Genomic DNA, 10,000 nt, shown 5'->3' with positions numbered 1-10,000 from the left:
AAATCATTGCTCTTATAACACGTTCCAAGGAGATGAGGTGATAATGTTCGCCCGGTCTAGGTACTGAAAAGAATTCACAGTTTATTAAAAAGCTTACCAAGTGAACTTCCGGCTTATTGTTCTATCCACTGAGCTCTTTAAACTCGTATATCTTTATTTTTTTTTTCTACCGGCTTTCGTATTCACTTTTAATGGTCTAACTTGCATTTCCTTCCCAAGTTCAAGTTTTGTTTTCAGACTTGCAGTTTCCTGCCTCTTGTTTTACTTTATTCTCTACCAGTGACGTTCTCCGGCCTTTTTCATCTAAACTTTTTGCTAGGGATTAAGCACTTCAATCTCGTTTACCTCCAAGTTTGTCCCACCCTCAGTAGTTTGTATTTGTTCTCAGATGTTTTGTCGTTCAATGGTAAATCAATTCTTGAGAATTTTTAATCTACTTTTACTTACCTGTAAGTTGTGCTCTCTGAGACGATTTTTTGTTTCTTAATACGGAATCCAACATATTACTTTGCTTTACATTATGATTGCTCGCCTCGCATAACCGAATTATTAGTGATGGTCAACCTTTGAATTTGGTAGTTTAATTTCGAAAATTGCCCTCATCCGTCTGCGCTTTAATTATTAGGTCTGGACTTAGAATCCTTCCTTTTTTTATTCTTTTTTTATTCGCAGGACGAAAAGAGGACGATTCTTTTTATGAATCTACTTCTCTTTACTCTTAATTTTCCCATAATTTTGATCTCACTGCTTATTTTCCATGGTTGTTTCTGTCATTCCGTCGCCATGGAATCACTCCTCAACGGACCACAAAATAATGGCAAGTCCTTCTGTCTCCACTAACTTAATAATAATAAAGTCTCCACTTTTCCTTTCCGACTCTATTTCAAGATGTGGGTCTATGACCTTCCTCGAAATGAGGTCCCGTTCTTCCTTCTGTCCAAGTTTTTTCTTTCATTCTATTGAGTCTTGAGTTCGATAAAGGTATTAGGTTACTGCCCCATTAGCCGTGCAGAAAATAGATAATAGTAAAGCAGTTCTTTTTGAGGAATTCTTTGGATTGGAGTTTCCGCTCTCATGTTACCTGCTCTCGGCGAATTTTTTCGGTCTCCACGCACACACAGACACACACACACACACACTTTGTTGTTGATGTGGATTTAGCTGGACTTATGCACGGGCTTGTGCTTTCGGTTATCCTGTGACACGCACACACACACAGATATATATATATATATATATATATATATATATATATATATATATATATATATATATATATATATATTATATACACACACATTATTGACTAACATCCAGTTACCTAGTTCTCATAATAAACCAGAAGTCACAATGCATTTCTGCAGGAACTAGGGCTCTCTGGTTTATATAACAATGAAAAATCATGAAAGCGACTGAGGTACCACATGCTACTAGTTATTCCAATAGAACTCCTCATTGATACCATTTCCATATGTTTATTATAATTCCTCAAGTCCATTTTGAACATATATCCCTTTCATATTAAGAGCTGCATATTTTCAAAACAATGAAGGATGCCTTAGACAGAGGAATACTGTATTTTCACTTCGCTATGTAATGTATCGTCATTATCTGTACATTTCGATGATACAAATGCAACATTTGTGTCCTCTGGCAGGCATGATGTCTAGCTTGATTGTTGAAAGGTTTCCGAATGATCAAAATTAACTTTTATTATTGCAAACGTGTTTAAAAATATGGCGAACGTAATTAACAAACTCCATTCAGCTTTTGTGGTAGCTGAAAAATGAGTCTGCACGAGCAATCAGGAAATTCGGGAAACGAATCAGAATTATTACATAAAAAATAAAAGCACGTCATTCTAATTCTAGATAAATAATGCAGGTTTAATCCACTCGTCTTTGGATAGAAAGAAATAAGTAAAGCTTATATTTTCTTCTATAGTAACATAATCAAAGAATACCGACAAATACTCGTTAGTTATTCATAACGCAATTCTATAACAGTCAAAATATCTTTCATGACGAATAAAAAAACTTGGAAGAGTGTCATGACCAATAATTTCTGTTGATACGCTATATTTTCCAGTGTTATTTACTACCACTAATTATATCTTGATAAATAGGTAACGAGAAGAAAAAAATAAAAGACTCACGTAAACTTTCATTATTCTTGAAATCAAAGACATGAAACAATGAAGTAAGTCTTATAAAAGCGATATATCACATCTTGATGTTTGCCAAATTAAAATTAAATATAAAGGGAGAAACAGCAACTTGACAACTAAAGGTGGAAACTGAAAGGGTGAGGGGCGTCAGAATGGTACACAATTTGCGTAGCTGAGATAAAATATGCACAATTGCATAGCGAATTCCCTTGATCAACTAAAGCTATTTCCCGTTACTCTCAACTTGGAGACTCTACTTGCTGTCTAAAATAACGAACTTGAGATAATTCTACAATAAAAAAACCGTAATACGTTCTCTCTCTCTCTCTCTCTTTTTTTTTTAATTTAATCCACGATATTCATTTTACAATAAACCGAAAAAGTCATAGGAGAAATGAAGGCCCCTGAACATCTAAAATGGTAATTTCAGTCCTGTATTTAGTGTGCTTTCTACTTACTGGTATGATCAAATCCAGTGATGAAATACGGACAAGGAGAGTAAGCTGTGTCTCCCGCCAACGTGTCGTTCCAGCAAGACCATCCGTCGAAGGTGCGCGGGCAGAACAAAACACCTGTTTTGTTAAAAAAAGACAAGAATAAATACAAATAATTCTGGAGAAAGTTCATAGTTCAGTACAGATCTGACAGTTAGTTTGCTTTAATAGTGTTTTGTATATATATTATATATATATATATATATATATATATATATATATATATATATATATATATATATATATATAAGATATATACACATATATATACATATATATATATATATATATATATATATATATATATATATATATATATATATATATATACATATATATTTATATATATCAAGCATAACATATGAGAACACACATATGCATATGTCAGCCTTTCTCTTGAGTTGTGTCATATATGGGATTAGTGAATTCTGGTTCTGTTTTCCATAAGACCAGGTCTCATAACTTGCTGCCCAGAGAAGCGAAAGCTCTCATGAAAGCAAATGTTGCCATGCGTAGCATTAGGCCGAAATTTAGGACATGCAGACGCAATTTCCTTTCGTTAACTTCCCCCAAACCCCCTGCTCTCTCTCTCTCTCTCTCTCTCTCTCTCTCTCTCTCTCTCTCTCAACAATCTCTCTCTCTCGCTCTCTTCTTCTCTCTCTCTCTCTCTCTCTCACTCTCTCTCTCTCTCTCTCTCTCTTATGCAACAAGCCTCTTTAAAACCAAAGTGGTTTCTAAAGTGATATGAAACATTTTGACAAGAGTCTCGTATCTTTGGCATCTTTAAGAAAAAAAAATCGTACTTTCTCAGCCATTGAGGCACCTTTTGAAGTTATGTTGTACTACGATAAGCCCATAAACCAAGAAGTTTAATTAAAAGAATATTAATTGCTAAAAAAAAATTAAGAAAATATGAATATAAAAGAATTGCCCATTTGATTTCAGTTTCTCATGAATAGATTGTATTTCGCATTGTACACTACCGTAGAAAACCATATTTATGGAAAGTTTATCTTTGGTATGATTTGTCGTTGATGTAATTGAAGAGAGTGAACTCAGATAGCACCATTTTGCTAATATTATAGTGTGAGAAGGTTTTGTAAAATCTCTTTATGGCTTAACTCTTGAATAAGCTCGCCCATCACGTATTATTCATAAAATAAGTTTGGCTTCCTCTTATCTCTTTCAGAGTTTGGGTTCGTCAGCAACTTCTAAGAATGTGAAGTGACTTGCATCACAAATTATCTCTATTAATTACGAAGTATAAATCTTCCCAATATTTCTTGGAAACGTTGTGTATAACTCGTTCCAATTAACGAGTATGATATACCTAATTATTCTGGTTTAAGATTTGAAACAATTAACGTTTTAAGTTTTTTTTTTAATGCTACCGACTTCAGAACGTATGTGATTTATCTTATGAAACTGGATTTTCCATTTGTGTTTAATGTCTTGATTACATGCATTAGCTGCCATAGTAAAATGGATAGCTTGTTGTCTTGTAACAACCAACGCAACCGTCTACTCATTTACCAACGAGGAAAACTTTGAAGCCATGCTTCAGTTTGTTTATTTTACTCGCAAGATTCACATCGAAATACCTTTGGGCTTCAGATGTTCCTTTCTCCAACTTCTCCTCCTACTTGGAGTGGCGCCTTGTGTCCCTCGAGTATTCCTCCAACTTTCCTGACCGATTTTCTTCATGACACAAACTGCCTAACTTCCAGGTAAACGCAAAAAGAAGACACATGAAATTTTAATTAAGCTAGAGAGAGAGAGAGAGAGAGAGATTTTCGAGGTTTGTAGCACCACGGCATCTTTCAATTGCGTTTTTCCTGATTGAATGAATCCCACCTGGCCACTAATTTTTGCCAGTGGATTTCCTTATTTGCAACATTTAATCATTTTTCCGCGTGATTTCATTATTTCATCATTCCTTACTTAGAAACGGAAGAGGCTCTAATTATCATTTAGATTTTCTCAAAAACTGATTGACTTCTTTGCAACAACGTTACTTTACAGTAACAAAGGAAATTGTCGTCTGCCGCATGTAAAATCCTTTATCATAACTTATCCACATTTACCGTGCAAACTTATTAACAATTTTAATATTACTAATCATATACGTGAAAAATCATATTTGTACTTACTGTTTAGGAATACGAATAAAAGGTTAGAATCAGATGAAATTAAAAAGATTAAAAAGAAAAAAAAGCAAAATATAAAAAAATACCCAAAAAAGAGATATATTGTGGAACTTTTCCCTTTTCAATTTAATTCCTTCGCCTTCATAAGACAATACATTGAATTCATTCCCACGCAATGAGTATTAATCATCATGAATGTAATTCCAGCTTGATATGAGTTGAAGCTAAGTGATTGCTTTCTCCTCGCTTAGCGTGAATTACTGAAGTAATAAAGATTTCTAACCATTTAATTATATAAAATCAATTAAGGTTATCATTTTCACGTTATTCCTTGCTTAATGTAATCGTTACCTTCCGTTTTTGTTTTTTTGTTTTTGTTTTTCAGTTATCGTAACCAAATCATATTTCATTTTGGGATGGTTTTTGATAAACGCTCTCAATAAGAATTTACATTTATGTTCTCTCTATTGATCAGATTAAATGTCCCATCCTCCCTCTACGAACGTTCATGTTCAATTTTCTCTTCTTCAGTGAACTCAGTACCGAAGATGACAGTGTTTATATATGTTTGAAACTATATTAGTATGTCGCTGATTATTTGGTAGTGGATAAAAACTCTTGAACAGGATACACACTCTCACAAACACATACACCCACATAAATATGAATACACACACACAGATATATATATACATATATATATATATATATATATATATATATATATATATATATATATATATATATATATATATATATTGTTACGATGTGCCAAGTATCTGGTTACCTTGCATCAAATATTACCTCACCAAAAGCCAGACACCTGAACCCTCATAACATGTTTAAACGACTGAATACTCTAAAGGCAACAGTGATCCCTTAACACTTACCAGTATTGCAGAAAATCAGACTAAGTTCATCAAAACAGGTGTAAGGTAATCTTGTAAGTAATTAAATTAATCAAGGGCATCATTCCATCAACAACTTTAAAAGTCTAAGTATTTCCCTGATTTCAGAGGTCTAAGTACTTCCCTGGTTCTAAGTCACTTCAAGAAAATTGAAGGAAAGCAAATCAATTACCACTCTATGTTTCTACCTATCATCAATATAATCATAATCATATATAACTTATACTGGTGTAAGATAAAGAAAACACTTATAAAAATTTTTAAATAAAAACAAAAATTTATTATTAAAATTCAAAATTTATAAGTGAAATTCACAATATCAGGGAAAATTACTGTTACTTGAAAACAAAGTAAAGTTTAACTAATTCTTGAATCAAATTAAGTAAAATTAAATCAAAATTAATTTATCACAAAATTCAAGAAAATTAATTCAATCAAAATTCAAAAGTATTAGGCAATAATTGAAAATCTGAAATTAATTCACAAGTGCTAGACAATAATAAATCTTGAAAAGAATTCTAAGTAAATGCAAATTAATTCACAAGTGTTAAATTTAATTAAATGTGCAATGATAAAGCAATGAAAATAACTAAGGCAATTAAATTGTGAATGCAAATGAAAATATAAAATAAAAAAGACACACTTCAATAAGAAAATGAACAAGTGCACAACAATGGAACAATCACAAACACAAAAATACGCAATGTGTAAAAGTGTAAATCTTTTCCACTCAAAAACCCTGTAACCAACAGTTTTTACCAAACCTTCACAACCATCTGTTATTAGTTAACCACACTCCCTATCCATTATTAGTTAAACACAATTCCTATCCGTTATTAGTTGCAACTAATAAAAATATAACACTTTACCTTTTTGTTATACCAACTTCTTTCTCTGCTGCAGTCTGTCTTACACAATTTCACAAAAACCAGGCGCCTTTACAAAATGATGTTTGTTCAGATTCCACAAAAGAAATTAAATAACACTAAATAAACTCTAAGAAATATCAAATATGAAATTCTCACAAGTTACGAGTGACCAATTTACGTTATGTTAATACAATCTCAATGATTTCGAGTGAGAGAGAGAGAGAGAGAGAGAGAGCGAGAGAGATGTTAATGCCTCGAGGTCTTAAGATAGAATGAAATCTCTTCCTTTACGGAAGCTGGAGAGGGCAGATGTCAAAACGTTCTTGGCACGAAAGCTTCCAGAAAGTTGGAAATCTGACGCAATCTTCATAAAGAAATGTGTAACATGCACGTGGTTTTGATCTAAGACATACGCGTACGAGTCCAGTCTGTTAAAAAAAAGAAAGACGTGTACCCGATCAAAACTGAGGCTGAGAGATAATTAAGATTGACATGTTTTGATAACAACGCAAGACTCGAGCTCGCTCGCTATCAAACGCGTTGACAGAATAGGGAAGCAAACGGAGATCTCTGAGTTCCTCTAATCTTAAAGTGTCGACAAAAAGTTAAACATTCGTAGGTGTTTCAAAAAGACAAGGTAAAAATCTCTCTCTTTTTACATTCTACGTTAATATATATTCTTTTACAACACGTAATGCGAAATCTGACACAAATTTTAAAACATCCTATTCTAAGCTATCTAGGAATCTGAAAAAATGTTTGCACAATCTTACATGACATTTCAAAGAGGGGAAACATGCATTTTGAAAGTAGCAATATATATATATATATATATATATATATATATATATATATATATATATATATATATATATATATTATATATATATTATTATATATATATATGTATATATATATATATATATATATATATATATATATATATATATATATATATATATATATATATATGTATATCATATATGTATAATCAGTACTTTAATGGTAAATGAAGGGTTTTGCGTTCCCCTGAAGCAAACGTAGACCATTCTATAACAAGAAAATTACAAAGTTGACATGAACGAAGTTATTATTTCCTAAATCATGAAAATGAAGATTTTTTTTTAATGATCAACTACGCGAATCCCTAGTTTTTCATATAAATATTCAAGGAAGACTTTACGTGGATCATCGCTGGTAATATATTACATTCGGTACGGAATGAAATTTAGAATGTAATTTAAGTTGGCTAGTAAATTTCCAGGAATCCTTCTTTTAATTTTTGTAAAGGATCAAAACATTATTCGGTGTTCCCCTGGGATCATCACTCGTAGAAACTTTTTGTTAGGTTCTACACTAGGATTTGTCGTAAAAATATGGGACTGATTTATTATCATTAGCATTATTATCATAATCACCATCTTGCTGAAGATACTACGTTTAAAAAGAGAAGAGCGTAGAAGAAATAGAAACAAAAAACAGAAAGAATCATCAAATAAAGGCGAAACCACAACTCAACAAGCAAACAAACAAATCTCGTTTTTCATGAATGTATCATCTTGACACGAGAGCTTGATGTAGAAATTCTATTTTGGGATAAAGCGAATTGCAACTCGATTATGTCAAGAGAAAGCTTATCTCTTTTCCATTAAAAGCTGGCCATCTGTGTGGAAACGCCACACTGATCGATAGCTGCACGATTTGATACAATCTTTTCTTACTCCTCATGTCTGCGTTTGTTTGAGATCCTAGGTTAGGTGGACGATGTCAGATGCTGACAGTTTAGCGTTTTGTTTTTATTTTCTGCAATGCTTTAACACATCGGAACGTATTTTCGGAATAGTTAGATTTCTTTATACAAATGTATTTTAAGATGTAAATCCGTGCGCACAGATAAATTGTACACATACACGCGCACACAAACACACACCCATTTATAATATATATATATATATATATATATAGATATATATATATATATATATATATATATATATATATATATATATATATATATATATGCAAGAAACCAAAAATAACGGACAAACATGTAAGCTTCATACTTGAAGTAAGTGTCTACCATGCCGGAAATAAATATACAGTGAGTCAATTAAGGAATGTAACTAGATGACAGCTTTTAACATTAACGAATGAAAATACCAAAGAAACAGACCAGTCTCATAATTTCAAAGAAAACTCAATTTCAAAGACAACTCAATTTCAAAGACAATTCAATTTCCAAAGACCACTCACCATCGGGAAATTTCGGTTTCTTGATGAGATGGACACATTGCTGAATGACTCTGCCAAGAAGGGTGGAGGCTGCGTTCAGCTCACTCTGTGTAGTCGCGTTCACTTCCCTCCCCTTCCCTAACTGCGAGAACGAGACCAGGAAGAATCAGGTTATACGTTGCCAAATAGAGTGGAAATGACCTCAGGTCAATGGCGATATGAGAGTGCCATCTGCTCGGGGAGTGAGAAAAAAACCATTATTTTAAAGTATAATCATCTTGATAGTTTATTGTTTTAAAGTATAATCATCTTGATAGTTTATTATTTTAAAGTGTAATAAACTTGATAGATTATTATCTTAAAGTATAAACATCTATACAGTTTATTATTTTTACTAATGCTCGTATATGAAAGCCTGCATCTAGAGAGTAATTTCGAAGAAGAAACAAATCGGATGTCCTAATCTGAGCTGCCGATCGCTTTGCAGTAACCCGGCTAAATGATAAGGTTAGTAGAATACAAACTTTAATGGAAATGAATGTAAGAATTTATATATATATATTTTTCAGAAAATACTCATTTGCTCTTTATTAATGTGGCTGCGATTATGAATCACGAATATCTAAGTAAACGTTCCGCCTTAACAGGTTATGATTAGCTCGTCAGAACTTCCAGTTTTTCTAATCGTATTATGATGTTGTAGCACATGTGCAGAAAGACCAATGGACCTTCGCATCTTGTTTCTCTCTTTTTTTCTCTCTCTCTCTCTCTATATCTGCCTCTCTTTGACGTTCTCTTTCTCTGTGACGCTCTGTAAGCAACCGAGCACGACGTGTCTAATTCTCTGCTGAAACCAGATGAGGTATAAGGCCAGGAGTACACGCGCCACTCTTTGGCGCCACAGAGTGGCGTCGGTGTTTGGCAGGGATGTGGCTTCCCATAGGTTTCCATTGTTTATAAGCTTTGGCGGCGGGGATCAGCGACAGGTCGCCACAGTCGCTTGCCACAGACGCTCGTGTGCTTGACATAACTTTTAAGCAATAGAAAACTATGGGTAGCCACACACCCCGCCACACAACGACGCCACTCTGCGGCGCCACAGAGTGGCTTGCATCCTCTTGGCCTTATGAAGACGAAAACCATAATATCACACAGCTGTCGCCTGAAATATCTAGCTCTTAAA

At 33.2% G+C, this 10,000-nt stretch overlaps 2 protein-coding genes across 2 annotated transcripts in view; one reads left to right on the top strand and one right to left on the bottom strand.

The window, feature by feature from the left end:
• The window catches only part of LOC135214667 (uncharacterized), a 142,471-nt gene that overhangs the window by 84,907 nt on the left and 47,564 nt on the right, over positions 1-10,000 (top strand). The window lies entirely within an intron of this gene.
• The window catches only part of LOC135214519 (calcitonin gene-related peptide type 1 receptor-like), a 26,801-nt gene that overhangs the window by 16,183 nt on the left and 618 nt on the right, over positions 1-10,000 (bottom strand). Inside the window, exons 2-3 of the mRNA XM_064248892.1 lie at positions 8,839-8,959; positions 2,626-2,739 (exon numbers count right to left, since the gene is read on the bottom strand). The gene's annotated coding sequence lies outside the window, so the exon portion shown is untranslated. The remainder of the gene's footprint in view (positions 1-2,625; positions 2,740-8,838; positions 8,960-10,000) is intronic.

The sequence above is a fragment of the Macrobrachium nipponense genome, chromosome 46 (genome assembly GCF_015104395.2).
Source record: "Macrobrachium nipponense isolate FS-2020 chromosome 46, ASM1510439v2, whole genome shotgun sequence".
Taxonomy (NCBI): Eukaryota; Metazoa; Arthropoda; class Malacostraca; order Decapoda; family Palaemonidae; genus Macrobrachium; species Macrobrachium nipponense.
This window is presented reverse-complemented; position numbering and strand designations above follow the sequence as displayed.